Source organism: Somniosus microcephalus, unplaced genomic scaffold (genome assembly GCF_052327205.1).
Source record: "Somniosus microcephalus isolate GS21.2 unplaced genomic scaffold, FLI_Smic_1.0 unresolved_chr5, whole genome shotgun sequence".
Classification (NCBI taxonomy): domain Eukaryota; kingdom Metazoa; phylum Chordata; class Chondrichthyes; order Squaliformes; family Somniosidae; genus Somniosus; species Somniosus microcephalus.
In genome coordinates this window covers 17,689,985-17,704,036 of record NW_028225183.1, presented here as the reverse complement: position 1 = coordinate 17,704,036, position 14,052 = coordinate 17,689,985, and positions in this window count along the sequence as shown.

Sequence of the window (14,052 nt, the reverse complement as noted above, 5' to 3'; positions counted from 1 at the left end):
ATCAATCCCTCCCGGGGTCAGAGTGTAAAGCTCCTCTCACACATTCCAATCAAACCCTCCGAAGGGCAGAGGGTGAAGCTCCTCTCACACATTCCAATCAATCCCTATCGGGGTCAGAGTGTAAAGCTCCCCTCACACATTCGAATCCAATCCTACCAGGGTCAGAGTGTAAAGCTCCTCTCACACATTTCAGTCAATCTCTCCCGGGGTCAGAGTGTAAGGCTCCTCTCACACTTTCCAATCAATCCCTCCCGGGGTCAGAATGTAAAGCTCCTCTCATACTTTCCAATCAATCCCTCCAGGGGTCAGAATGTAAAGCTCCTCTCACACTGTCCAATCAATTCCTCCCGGGGTCAGAAAGTAAAGCTCCTCTAACACATTCCAATCAATCCCTCCCGGTGTCACAGTGTAAAGCTCCTCCCAAACATTCGAATCCAGCCCTCCCGGTGTCAGAGTTTAAAGCTCCTCTCCCACTGTCCAATCAATCCCTCCCGGAGTCAGTGTGTAAAGATCCTCTCACACATTCCAATCAATCCATTCCGGGGTCTGAGTGTAAAGCTCCTCTCACACATTCCAATCAATCGCTCCTGGGGTCTGAGTGTAAAGCTCCACTCACACATTCGAATCAATCCCTCCAGGGGTCAGAGTGTATCCTCCTCTCACACATTCCAATCAATCCCTCCCGGGGTCAGAGTGTAAAGCACGTCTCACACATTCCAATCACTCCCTCTCGGGGTCATAGTGTAAAGCTCCTCTCACACATTCCAATCAGTCCCTCCCGGGGTCAGAGTTTAAAGCTCCTCTCAAACATTCCAATCAATCCCTCCCGGGGTCAGTGTGTAAAGCTCCTCTCACACATTCCAATCAATCCCTCCCGGGGTCAGAGTGTAAAGCTCCTCTCACACATTCTAATCAATCCCTCCCGGTGTCAGAGTGTAAAGCTCCAGTCACACTGTCCAATCAATCCCTCCCGGGGTCAGAGTGTAAAGCTCCTCTCACACTGACCAATCAATCGCTCCCGAGGTCAGAGTGTAAAGCTCCTCTCACACATGCCAAACAATCCCTCCCGGGGTCAGAGTGCAAAGCTCCTCTCACACATTCCAATCAATCCCACCCGGGATCAGTTTGTACAGCTCCTCTCACACATTCCAATAAATCTCTACCGGGGTCAGAGTGTAAAGCTCCTCTCACACATTCCAATCAAACCCTTCCGTGGTCAGAGTGTAAAACTCATCTCACACATTCCTATCAAACCCTCCCGGGGTCAGAGAGAAAATCATCTCTCACACATTCCAATCAATCCCTCACGGGGTCATAGTGTAAAGCTTCTCTCACACATTCCAAGCAAACCCTCCCGGGGTCAGCGTGTAAAGCTCCTCTCACACATTCCAATCAATCCCTCCCGGGGTCAGAGTGTAAAGCTCCTCTCTCACATTCCAATCAATCCCTCCCGGGGTTAGAGTGTAAAGCTCCCCTCAAGCATTCCAATCAATCCCTCCCGCGGTAAGAGTGTATAGCTCCTCTCACACATTCTAATCAACACCTCCCGGGGTCAGAGAGTAAAGCTCCCCTCACACATTCGAATCAATCCCTCCTCGTGTCAGAGTGTAAACCTCCTCTCACACATTCCAATCAATACCTCCCGGGGTCAGAGTGTTAAGCTGCTCTCACACATTCCAATCATTCTCTCCCGGGGTCAGAGTGTAAAGCTCCTCTCACACTGTCCAATCAATCCCTCCCGGGGTCAGAGTGTAAAGCTCCTCTCACGCATTCCAATCAATCACACACTGGGTCAAATTGTAAAGCTCCTCTCACACACTCCAATCAATCTCCACCGGGGTCAGAGTGTAAAGCTCCTGTCACACATTCCAATGAATCCCTCCCGGGGTCAGAAAGTAAAGCTCCTCTCACACATTCGAAGCAAACCCTCCCGGGGTCAGAGTGTAATGCTGCCCTCACACATTCCAATCAATCCCTCCCGGTTTCAGAGTGTAAAGCTCCTCCCAAACATTCGAATCCAGCCCTCCCGGGGTAAGAGTTTAAAGCTCCTCTCCCACTGTCCAATCAATCACTCCCGGGGTCAGAGTGTAAAGCTCCTCTCACACATTCCAATCAATCCATTCCGGGGTCAGATTGTAAAGCTCCTCTCACACGTTCCAATCAATCCCTCCCGGGGTCAGTGTGTAAAGCTCCTCTCCCACTGTCCAATCAATCCCTCCCGGGGTCAGAGTGTAAAGCTCCTCTCACACATTCCAATTAATCCCTCCCGGGATCATAGTGTAAAGCTCCTCTCACACATACCAATCAATCACTCCCGGGGTCAGACTGTAAAGCTCCTCTCACACATTCCAATCAATCCGTTCCGGGGTCAGAGTGTATAGATCCTCTCACACATTCGAATCCAGCCCTCTCGGGGTCAGAGTGTAAAGCTCCTCTCACACTTTCCAAACAATCCCTCCCGAGTTTAGAGTGTAAAGCTCCTCTCACACATTCTACTCAACCCCTCCCGGGGTCAGAGAGCAAAGCTCCCCTCACACATTCGAATCAATCCCTCCTCGTGTCAGAGTGTAAACCTCCTCCCACACATTCGAATTCAACCCTCCCGGGGTCAGAGTGTAAAGCTTCTCTCACACATTCCAATCATTCCATCCCGGGGTCAGAATGTAAAGCTCCTCTCAAACATTCCAAACAATCTATCTCGGGTTCAGAGTGTAAAGCTCCTCTCACACATTCCAAACAATCCCTCCCGTGGTCAGAGTGTGAAGCTGCTCTCACACATTCCAATCAATCCCGCCCGGTGTCAGAGTGTGAAGCTCCTCTCACACATTCGAATCAATCCCTCCCGGGGCCAGAGAGTAAAGCTCCTCTCTCACATTCCAATCAATCCCTCCCGGGGACAGAGTGTAAAGCTCCTCTCACACATTCCAATCATTCTCTCCCGGGGTCAGAGTGTAAAGCTCCTCTCACACTGTCCAATCAATCCCTCCCGGGGTCAGAGTGTAAAGCTCCTCACACACTGACCAATCATTCCCTCCCGGGGGCAGTGTGTAAAGCTCCTCTCACACATGCAAAACAATCCCTCCCGGGGTCAGAGTGTAAAGCTCCTCTCACGCATTCCAATCAATCACACACTGGGTCAGATTGTAAAGCTCCTTTCACACACTCCAATCAATCTCTACCGGGGTCAGAGTGTAAAGCTCCTCTCACACATTCGAAGCAAACCCTCCCGGGGTCAAAGTGTAATGCTGCCCTCACACATTCCAATCAATCCCTCCCGGTGTCAGAGTGTAAAGCTCCTCCCAAACATTCGAATCCAGCCCTCCCGGGGTCAGAGTTTAAAGCTCCTCTCCCACTGTCCATTCAATCCCTCCCGGGGTCAGAGTGAAAAGCTCCTCTCACACATTCCAATCAATCCATTGCGGGGTGAGATTGTAAAGCTCCTCTCACACGTTCCAATCAATCCCTCCCGGGGTCAGAGTGTAAAGTTCCTCTCACACATTCCAATCAATCCCTCTCGGGGTCAGAGTGAAAAGCTCCTCTCACAAATTCCAATCAACCCCTCCCTAGGTCAGAGTTTAAAGCTCCTCTCCCACTGTCCAATCAATCCCTCCCGGGGTCAGAGTGTAAAGCCCCTCTCACACATTCCAATCAATCCATTCCGGGGTCAGAGTGTTAAGCTCCTCTCACACATTCCAATCAATCCCTCCCGGGGTCAGAGTGTAAAGTTCCTCTCACACATTCCAATCAATCCCTCTCGGGGTCAGAGTGAAAAGCTCCTCTCACAAATTCCAATCAATCCCTCCCTAGGTCAGAGTTTAAAGCTCCTCTCCCACTGTCCAATCAATCCCTCCCGGGGTCAGAGTTTAAAGCTCATCTCAAACATTCCAATCAATTCCTCCCGGGGTCTGAGTGTAAAGCTCCTCTCACACATTCCAATTAATCCCTCCCGGGGTCAGAGTGTAAAGCTCATCTCACACATTCCAATCAATCACTTCCGTGTTCAGAGTGTAAAGCTCCTCTCACACTCTCCAATCAATCCTTCCCAGGGTCAGAGTGTAAAGCTCCTCTGACACTGTCCAATATTTCCCTCTGGGTGTCAGTGTGTAAAGCTCCTCTCACACATGCCAATCAATCCCTCCCGTGGTCAGAGTGTAAAGCTTCTCTCACACATTCCAATAAATTCATCCAGGGGTCAGAGTGTAAAGCTCCTCTCACACATTCTATTCAATCCCTCCCGGTGTCAGAGTGTAAAGCTACTCTCACACATTCCAATCAATCCCTCCTGGGGACAGAGTGTAAAGCTCCTCTCACACATTCCAATCAAACCCTTCCGTGGTCAGAGTGTAAAACTCATCTCACACATTCCTATCAAACCCTCCCGGGGTCAGAGAGAAAATCATCTCTCACACATTCCAATCAATCCCTCACGGGGTCATAGTGTAAAGCTTCTCTCACACATTCCAAGCAAACCCTCCCGGGGTCAGCGTGTAAAGCTCCTCTCACACATTCCAATCAATCCCTCCCGGGGTCAGAGTGTAAAGCTCCTCTCTCACATTCCAATCAATCCCTCCCGGGGTTAGAGTGTAAAGCTCCCCTCAAGCATTCCAATCAATCCCTCCCGCGATAAGAGTGTATAGCTCCTCTCACACATTCTAATCAACACCTCCCGGGTTCAGAGAGTAAAGCTCCCCTCACACATTCGAATCAATCCCTCCTCGTGTCAGAGTGTAAACCTCCTCTCACACATTCCAATCAATACCTCCCGGGGTCAGAGTGTTAAGCTGCTCTCACACATTCCAATCATTCTCTCCCGGGGTCAGAGTGTAAAGCTCCTCTCACACTGTCCAATCAATCCCTCCCGGGGTCAGAGTGTAAAGCTCCTCTCACGCATTCCAATCAATCACACACTGGGTCAAATTGTAAAGCTCCTCTCACACACTCCAATCAATCTCCACCGGGGTCAGAGTGTAAAGCTCCTGTCACACATTCCAATGAATCCCTCCCGGGGTCAGAAAGTAAAGCTCCTCTCACACATTCGAAGCAAACCCTCCCGGGGTCAGAGTGTAATGCTGCCCTCACACATTCCAATCAATCCCTCCCGGTTTCAGAGTGTAAAGCTCCTCCCAAACATTCGAATCCAGCCCTCCCGGGGTCAGAGTTTAAAGCTCCTCTCCCACTGTCCAATCAATCACTCCCGGGGTCAGAGTGTAAAGCTCCTCTCACACATTCCAATCAATCCATTCCGGGGTCAGATTGTAAAGCTCCTCTCACACGTTCCAATCAATCCCTCCCGGGGTCAGTGTGTAAAGCTCCTCTCCCACTGTCCAATCAATCCCTCCCGGGGTCAGAGTGTAAAGCTCCTCTCACACATTCCAATTAATCCCTCCCGGGATCATAGTGTAAAGCTCCTCTCACACATACCAATCAATCACTCCCGGGGTCAGACTGTAAAGCTCCTCTCACACATTCCAATCAATCCGTTCCGGGGTCAGAGTGTATAGATCCTCTCACACATTCGAATCCAGCCCTCTCGGGGTCAGAGTGTAAAGCTCCTCTCACACTTTCCAAACAATCCCTCCCGAGTTTAGAGTGTAAAGCTCCTCTCACACATTCTACTCAACCCCTCCCGGGGTCAGAGAGCAAAGCTCCCCTCACACATTCGAATCAATCCCTCCTCGTGTCAGAGTGTAAACCTCCTCCCACACATTCGAATTCAGCCCTCCCGGGGTCAGAGTGTAAAGCTTCTCTCACACATTCCAATCATTCCATCCCGGGGTCAGAATGTAAAGCTCCTCTCAAACATTCCAAACAATCTATCTCGGGTTCAGAGTGTAAAGCTCCTCTCACACATTCCAAACAATCCCTCCCGTGGTCAGAGTGTGAAGCTGCTCTCACACATTCCAATCAATCCCGCCCGGTGTCAGAGTGTGAAGCTCCTCTCACACATTCGAATCAATCCCTCCCGGGGCCAGAGAGTAAAGCTCCTCTCTCACATTCCAATCAATCCCTCCCGGGGACAGAGTGTAAAGCTCCTCTCACACATTCCAATCATTCTCTCCCGGGGTCAGAGTGTAAAGCTCCTCTCACACTGTCCAATCAATCCCTCCCGGGGTCAGAGTGTAAAGCTCCTCACACACTGACCAATCATTCCCTCCCGGGGGCAGTGTGTAAAGCTCCTCTCACACATGCAAAACAATCCCTCCCGGGGTCAGAGTGTAAAGCTCCTCTCACGCATTCCAATCAATCACACACTGGGTCAGATTGTAAAGCTCCTTTCACACACTCCAATCAATCTCTACCGGGGTCAGAGTGTAAAGCTCCTCTCACACATTCGAAGCAAACCCTCCCGGGGTCAGAGTGTAATGCTGCCCTCACACATTCCAATCAATCCCTCCCGGTGTCAGAGTGTAAAGCTCCTCCCAAACATTCGAATCCAGCCCTCCCGGGGTCAGAGTTTAAAGCTCCTCTCCCACTGTCCATTCAATCCCTCCCGGGGTCAGAGTGAAAAGCTCCTCTCACACATTCCAATCAATCCATTGCGGGGTGAGATTGTAAAGCTCCTCTCACACGTTCCAATCAATCCCTCCCGGGGTCAGAGTGTAAAGTTCCTCTCACACATTCCAATCAATCCCTCTCGGGGTCAGAGTGAAAAGCTCCTCTCACAAATTCCAATCAACCCCTCCCTAGGTCAGAGTTTAAAGCTCCTCTCCCACTGTCCAATCAATCCCTCCCGGGGTCAGAGTGTAAAGCCCCTCTCACACATTCCAATCAATCCATTCCGGGGTCAGAGTGTTAAGCTCCTCTCACACATTCCAATCAATCCCTCCCGGGGTCAGAGTGTAAAGTTCCTCTCACACATTCCAATCAATCCCTCTCGGGGTCAGAGTGAAAAGCTCCTCTCACAAATTCCAATCAATCCCTCCCTAGGTCAGAGTTTAAAGCTCCTCTCCCACTGTCCAATCAATCCCTCCCGGGGTCAGAGTTTAAAGCTCATCTCAAACATTCCAATCAATTCCTCCCGGGGTCTGAGTGTAAAGCTCCTCTCACACATTCCAATTAATCCCTCCCGGGGTCAGAGTGTAAAGCTCATCTCACACATTCCAATCAATCACTTCCGTGGTCAGAGTGTAAAGCTCCTCTCACACTCTCCAATCAATCCTTCCCGGGGTCAGAGTGTAAAGCTCCTCTGACACTGTCCAATATTTCCCTCTGGGTGTCAGTGTGTAAAGCTCCTCTCACACATGCCAATCAATCCCTCCCGTGGTCAGAGTGTAAAGCTTCTCTCACACATTCCAATAAATTCATCCAGGGGTCAGAGTGTAAAGCTCCTCTCACACATTCTATTCAATCCCTCCCGGTGTCAGAGTGTAAAGCTACTCTCACACATTCCAATCAATCCCTCCTGGGGACAGAGTGTAAAGCTCCTCTCACACATTCTAATCAATCCCTCCCGGGATCAGAGTATAAAGCTCATCTCCCTCCTTCCAATCCATCCCTCCCAGGGTCAGAGTGTAAAGCTCCTCTCACACTGAACAATCAATCCCTCCCGGGATCAGTTTGTAAAGCTCATCTCACACATTCCAATCAATCTCTACCGGGGTCAGAGGGTAAAGCTCCTCTCACACATTCTAATCAATCCCTCCAGGGGTCAGAGTGTAAAGCTCAACTCACGCCTTCCAATCAATCTCTACCGGGGTCTGAGTGTAAAGCTCCTCTCACACATTCCAATCAATCCCACCCGGGATCAGTTTGTAAAGCAACTCTCACACATTCCAATCAAACCCTCCCGGGGTCAGAGTGTTAAACTCATCTCACACATTCCAATCAATCCCTGCCGGGGTCAGAGCGCAAAGCTCCTCTCACACTGCCCAATCAATCCCTCCTGGTGTCAGAGTGTAATGCTCCTCTCATACATTCCAATCAATCCCTCCAGGGGTCAGAGTGTAAAGCTCCTCTCACACTGTCCAAACAATCCCTCCCGGGGTCAGAGTGTAAAGCTCCTCACACACTGACCAATCATTCCCTCCCGGGGTCAGTGCGTAAAGCTCCTCTCACACATGCAAAACAGTCCCTCCCGGGGTCAGAGTGTAAAGCTCCTCTCACGCATTCCAATCAATCACACACTGAGTCAGATTGTAAAGCTCCTCTCACACACTCCAATCAATCTCTACCGGGGTCAGAGTGTAAAGCTCCTGTCACACATTCCAATGAATCCCTCCCGGGCTCAGAAAGTAAAGCTCCTCTCACACATTCGAAGCAAACCCTCCCGGGGTCAGACTGCAATGCTGCCCTCACACATTCCAATCAATCCCTCCTGGTGCCAGAGTGTAAAGCTCCTCCCAAACATTCGAATCCAGCCATCCCGGGGTCAGAGTTTAAAGCTACTCTGCCACTGTCCAATCAATCCCTCCCGGGGTCAGAGTGTAAAGCTCCTCTCACACATTCCAATCAATCCATTCCGGCGTCAGATTGTGAAGCCCCTCTCACACGTTCCAATCAATCCCTCCCGGGGTCAGAGTGTAAAGTTCCTCTCACACATTCCAATCAATCCCTCTCGGGGTCAGAGTGAAAAGCTCCTCTCACAAATTCCAATCAATCCCTCCCTAGGTCAGAGTTTAAAGCTCCTCTCCCACTGTCCAAACAATCCCTCCCGGGGTCAGAGTGTAAAGCCCCTCTCACACATTCCAATCAATCCATTCCGGGGTCAGAGTGTAAAGCTCCTATCACACATTCCAATCAATCCCTCCCGGGGTCATCGTGTAAAGCTCCTATCACACATACCAATCAATCGCTCCCAGGGTCAGAGTGTAAAGATCCTCTCACACATTCGAATCCAGCCCTCTCGGGGTCAGAGTGTAAAGCTCCTCTCACACTTTCCAAACAATCCCTCCCGGGTTTAGTGTGTAAAGCTCCTCTCACACATTCCAATCAGTCCCTCCCGGGGTCAGAGTTTAAAGCTCCTCTCAAACATTCCAATCAATCCCTCCCGGGGTCTGAGTGTAAAGCTCCTCTCACACATTCCAAACAATCACTCCCGTGGCCAGAGTGCAAAGCTCCTCTCACACTCTCCAATCAATCCTTCCCGGGGTCAGAGTGTAAAGCTCCTCTGACACTGTCCAATCAATCCCTCTCAGTGTCAGTGTGTAAAGCTCCTCTCACACATGCCAATCAAACCCTCCCGAGGTCAGAGTGTAAAGCTCCTCTCACACGTTCCAATCAATCCCTCCAGGGGTCAGAGTGTAAAGCTCCTCTCACACATTCCAATCAATCCCTCCCGCTGTCAGAGTGTAAAGCTCTTCTCACACATTCCAATCAATCCCTCCCGGGGTCAGAGTGTAAAGCTTCTCTCACACATTCCAATAAATTCATCCAGGGGTCAGAGTGTAAAGCTCCTCTCACACATTCTAATCAATCCCTCCCGGTGTCAGAGTGTAAAGCTCCTCTCACATGTTCCAATCAATCCCTCCTGGGGCACAGTGTAAAGCTCCTCTCACACATTCTAATCAATCCCTCCCGGGATCAGAGTGTAAAGCTCATCTCCCTCCTTCCAATCAATCTCTACCGGGGTCAGAGTGTAAAGCCCCACTCACACTGTCCAATCAATCCCTCCCGGGGTCAGAGTGTAAAGCTCCTCTCACACTGACCAATCAATCCCTCCCGGGATCAGTTTGTAAAGCTCATCTCACACATTCCAATCAATCTCCACCGGGGTCAGAGGGTAAAGCTCCTCTCACACATTCTAATCAATCCCTCCAGGGGTCAGAGTGTAAAGCTCAACTCACTCCTTCCAATCAATCTCTACCGGGGTCAGAGTGTAAAGCTCCTCTCACACATTCCAATCAAACCCTCCCGGGGTCATAGTGTTAAACTCATCTCACACATTCCAATCAATCTCTCCCGGGGTCAGAGTGCAAAGCTCCTCTCACACTGCCCAATCAATCCCTCCTGGTGTCAGAGTGTAATGCTCCTCTCATACATTCCAAGCAATCCCTCCCGGGGTCAGAGTGTAAAGCACCACTCACACATTCCAATCAGTCCCTCCCGGGGTCAGAGTGTAAAGCTCCTCTCACAAATTCCAATCAATCCCTCCCGGTGTCAGAGTTTAAAGCTCCTCTCAAACATTCCCATCAATCCCTCCCGAGGTCAGAGTGTAAAGCTCCTCACATAAATTCCAATCAATCCCTCCCGGGGTCAGAGTGTATAGCTCCTCTCACACATTCCAATCAATCACTCCCGTGGTCAGAGTGTAAAGCTCCTCTCACACTCTCCAATCAATCCCTCCCGGGGTCAGAGTGTAATGCTCCTCTGACACTCTCCAATCAATCCCTCCAGGTGTCAGTGTGCAAAGCTCCTCTCACACATGCCAATCAATCCCTCCCGTGGTCAGAGTGTAAAGCTCCTCTCACACGTTCCAATCAATCCCTCCCTGGGTCAGAGTGCAAAGCTCCTCTCACACATTCCAATCAATCCCTCCCGGGGTCAGAGTGTAAAGCTCCTCTCACACATTCCAATCAATCCCTCCCGGTGTCAGAGTGTAAAGCTCTTCTCACACTGTCCAATCAATCCCTCCCGGGGTCAGAGTGCAAAGCTCCTCTCACACATTCCAATCAATCCCTCCCGGTGTCAGAGTGTAAAGCTCCCCTCACACATTCTAATCAATCACTCCCGGGGTCAGAGTGTAAAGCTCATCTCACTCCTTCCAATCAATCTCGACCGGGGTCAGAGTGTAAAGCTTCAGTCACACTGTCCAATCAATCCCTCCCGGGGTCAGAGTGTAAAGCTCCTCTCACACTGACCAATCAATCCCTCCCGAGGTCAGAGTGTAAAGCTCCTCTCACACATTCCAATCAATCCCTCCCGGGATCACAGTGTAAAGCTTCTCTCACACATACCAATCAATCGCTCCCGGGGTCAGAGTGTAAAGCTCCTCTCAAACATTCCAATCAATCCGTCCCGGGGTCAGAGTGTAAAGATCCTCTCACACATTCGAATCCATCCCTCTCGGGGTCAGACTGTAAAGGTCCTCTCACACTTTCCAAACAATCCCTCTCGGGTTAAGAGTGTAAAGCTCCTCTCACACATTCTAATCAACCCCTCCCGGGGTCAGAGAGTAAAGCTTCCCTCACACATTCGAATCAATCTCTCCTCGTGTCAGAGTGTAAACCTCCTCTCACACATTCGAATTCAACCCTCCCGGGGTCAGAGTGTAAAGCTTCTCTCACACATTCCAATCATTCCCTCCAGGGATCAGAATGTAAAGCTCCTCTCACACATTCCAAACAATCTATCTCGGGCTCAGATTGTAAAGCTCCTCTCACACATTCCAAGCAATCCCTCCCGTGGTCAGAGTGTAAAGCTCCTCTCACACATTCGAATCAATCCCTCCCGGGGTCAGAGTGTAAAGCTCCTCTCACACTGTCCAATCAATACCTCCCGGGGTCAGAGTGTAAAGCTCCTCACACACTGACCAATCATTCCCTTCCGGGGTCAGTGTGTAAAGCTCCTCTCACACATGCAAAACAGTCCCTCCCGGGGTGAGAGTGTAAAGCTCCACTCACGCATTCCAAGCAATCCCTCCCGTGGTCAGAGTGTAAAGCTTCTCTCACACATGCAAAACAGTCCCTCCCGGGGTGAGAGTGTAAAGCTCCACTCACGCATTCCAATCAATCACACACTGGGTCAGATTGTAAAGCTCCTCTAACACACTCCAATCAATCTCTACCGGGGTCAGAGTGTAAAGCTCCTCTCACACATTCCAATGAATCCCTCCCGGGCTCAGAAAGTAAAGCTCCTCTCACGCATTCGAAGCAATCCCTCCCGGTGTCAGAGTGTAAAGCTCCTCCCAAACATTCGAATCCAGCCCTCCCGGGGTCAGAGTTTAAAGCTCCTCTGCCACTGTCCAATCAATCCCTCCCGGGGTCAGAGTGTAAAGCTCCTCTCACACATTCCAATCAATTCATTCCGGGGTCAGATTGTAAAGCTCCTCTCACACATTCCGATCAATCCCTCCCGGGGTCAGAGTGTAAAGTTCCTCTCGCACATTCCAATCAATCGCTCTCGGGGTCAGAGTGAAAAGCTCCTCTCACACATTCCAATCAATCCCTCCCGGGGTCAGAGTGTAAAGCTCCTCTCACAGATTCCAATCAATCCCTCCCGGTGTCAGAGTTTAAAGCTCCTCTCACACATTCGAATCCAGCCCTCCCGGGGTCAGAGTGTAAAGCTCCTCTCACACATTCCAATCAATCCCTCACGGGGTCAGAGAGTAAAGCTCCTCTCACAATTTCCAATCAATCCCTCCCTGGGTCAGAGCGTAAAGCTCCTCTCACACTTTCCAATCAATCCCACCCGAGGTCAGAGTGTAAAGGTCCTCTCACATTGTCCAAACAATACCTCCCGGTGTCAGAGAGTAAAGCTCCTCTCACACACTCGAATCCATCCCTCCCGGGCTCAGAGTGTAAAGCTCCTCTCACACTGTCCAATCAATCGCTCCCGTGGTCAGAGTGTAAAGCTCCTCTCACACATTCCAATCAAACCCTCCCGGGGTCAGAGAGTAAATCTCCTCTCACACTGTCCAATCTATGCCCCGGGGTCAGAGTGTAAAGCTCCTCTCACATATTCCGATCAATCCCTCCCGGGGTCAGAGTGTAATTCCCCTCTCACACATTCCAATCAATCCCTCCCAGGGTCAGAGTGTAAAGCTCCTCTCACACATTCTAATCAATCCCTCCCAGGTTCAGAGTGTAAAGCTCCTCACACACATTCCAATCAATCCCTCCCGGGGTCAGAGTGTAAAGCTCATCTGACTCTGTCCAATCAATCCCTCCCGGGGTCATTGTTTAACGCCACTCTCACATATTCCGATCAATCCCTCCCGTGGTCAGTGTGTAAAGCCCCTCTAAAACATTCCAATCAATACCTCCCGGTGTCAGAGTGTAAAGCTCGACTCACACATTCCAATCAATCCCTCCTGGTATCAGAATGCAAAGCTGCACTCACGCACTCCAATCAATCCCTCCCGGTGTCAGAGTGTAAAGCTCCTCTCACACATTCGAATCCAGCCCTCCCGGGGTCAGAGTGTAAAGCTCCGCTCACACTGTCCAATCTTTCCCTCCCGGGGTCATAGTGTAATGCTCCTCTCACACTGTCCAATCAATCCCTCCCGGGGTCAGAGTGTATAGCTCCACTCACACATTCCAAACAATCCCTTCCGGAGTAAGATTGTAAACCTCCCCTCACATATTCGAATTAGACACTCACGGGGTCAGAGAGTAAAGCGCCTCTCACACTTTCCAATCAATCACACCCGGGGTCAGAGTGTAAAGGTCCTCTCACACTGTCCAAACAATAACTCCAGGGGTCAGAGTGTAAAGCTCCTTTCACACATTCCGTTCTATCCCTTCCGGGGTCAGAGAGTAAAGCTCCTCTCACACATTCGAATCAAACCTTCCCGGGGTCAGAGAGTAAAGCTCCTCTCACAAATTCCAATCAATCCCACCCGGGGTCAGAGTGAAAAGCTCCTCTCACACATTCCAATCTATCCCTTCCGGTGTCAGAGTGTAAAGCTTATCTCACACATTTCAATCAATCCCTCCCGGGATCAGCGTCAAAAGCTCCTCTCACACATTCCAGTCAGTCATTGCCGGGGTCAGAGTGTAAAGCTCCTCTCACACTGACCAATCAATCTCTCCCGGGGTCAGAGTGTAAAGGTCCTCTCCCACATTCCAAACAATCCCTCCCGGGGTCAGAGTGTAAAGCTCCTCTCACACATTTCAATCAACCCCTCCCGGGGTCAGTGTGTAAAACTTCTCTCACACATTTCAATAAATTCCTCCCGGGGTCAGAGTGCAAAGCTCCTCACACACATTCCAATAAATTCCTCCCGGGGTCAGAGTGAAAAGCTCCTCTCACACATTCCAATCTATTCCTCCCGGGGTCAGTGTGTAAAGCTCCTCTCACACATTCCAATCAATCCCTCCCGGGGTCATCGTGTATAGCTCCACTCTCACATTCCAAACAATCCCTCCCGGGGTCAGAGTGTAAACCTCCTCTCAC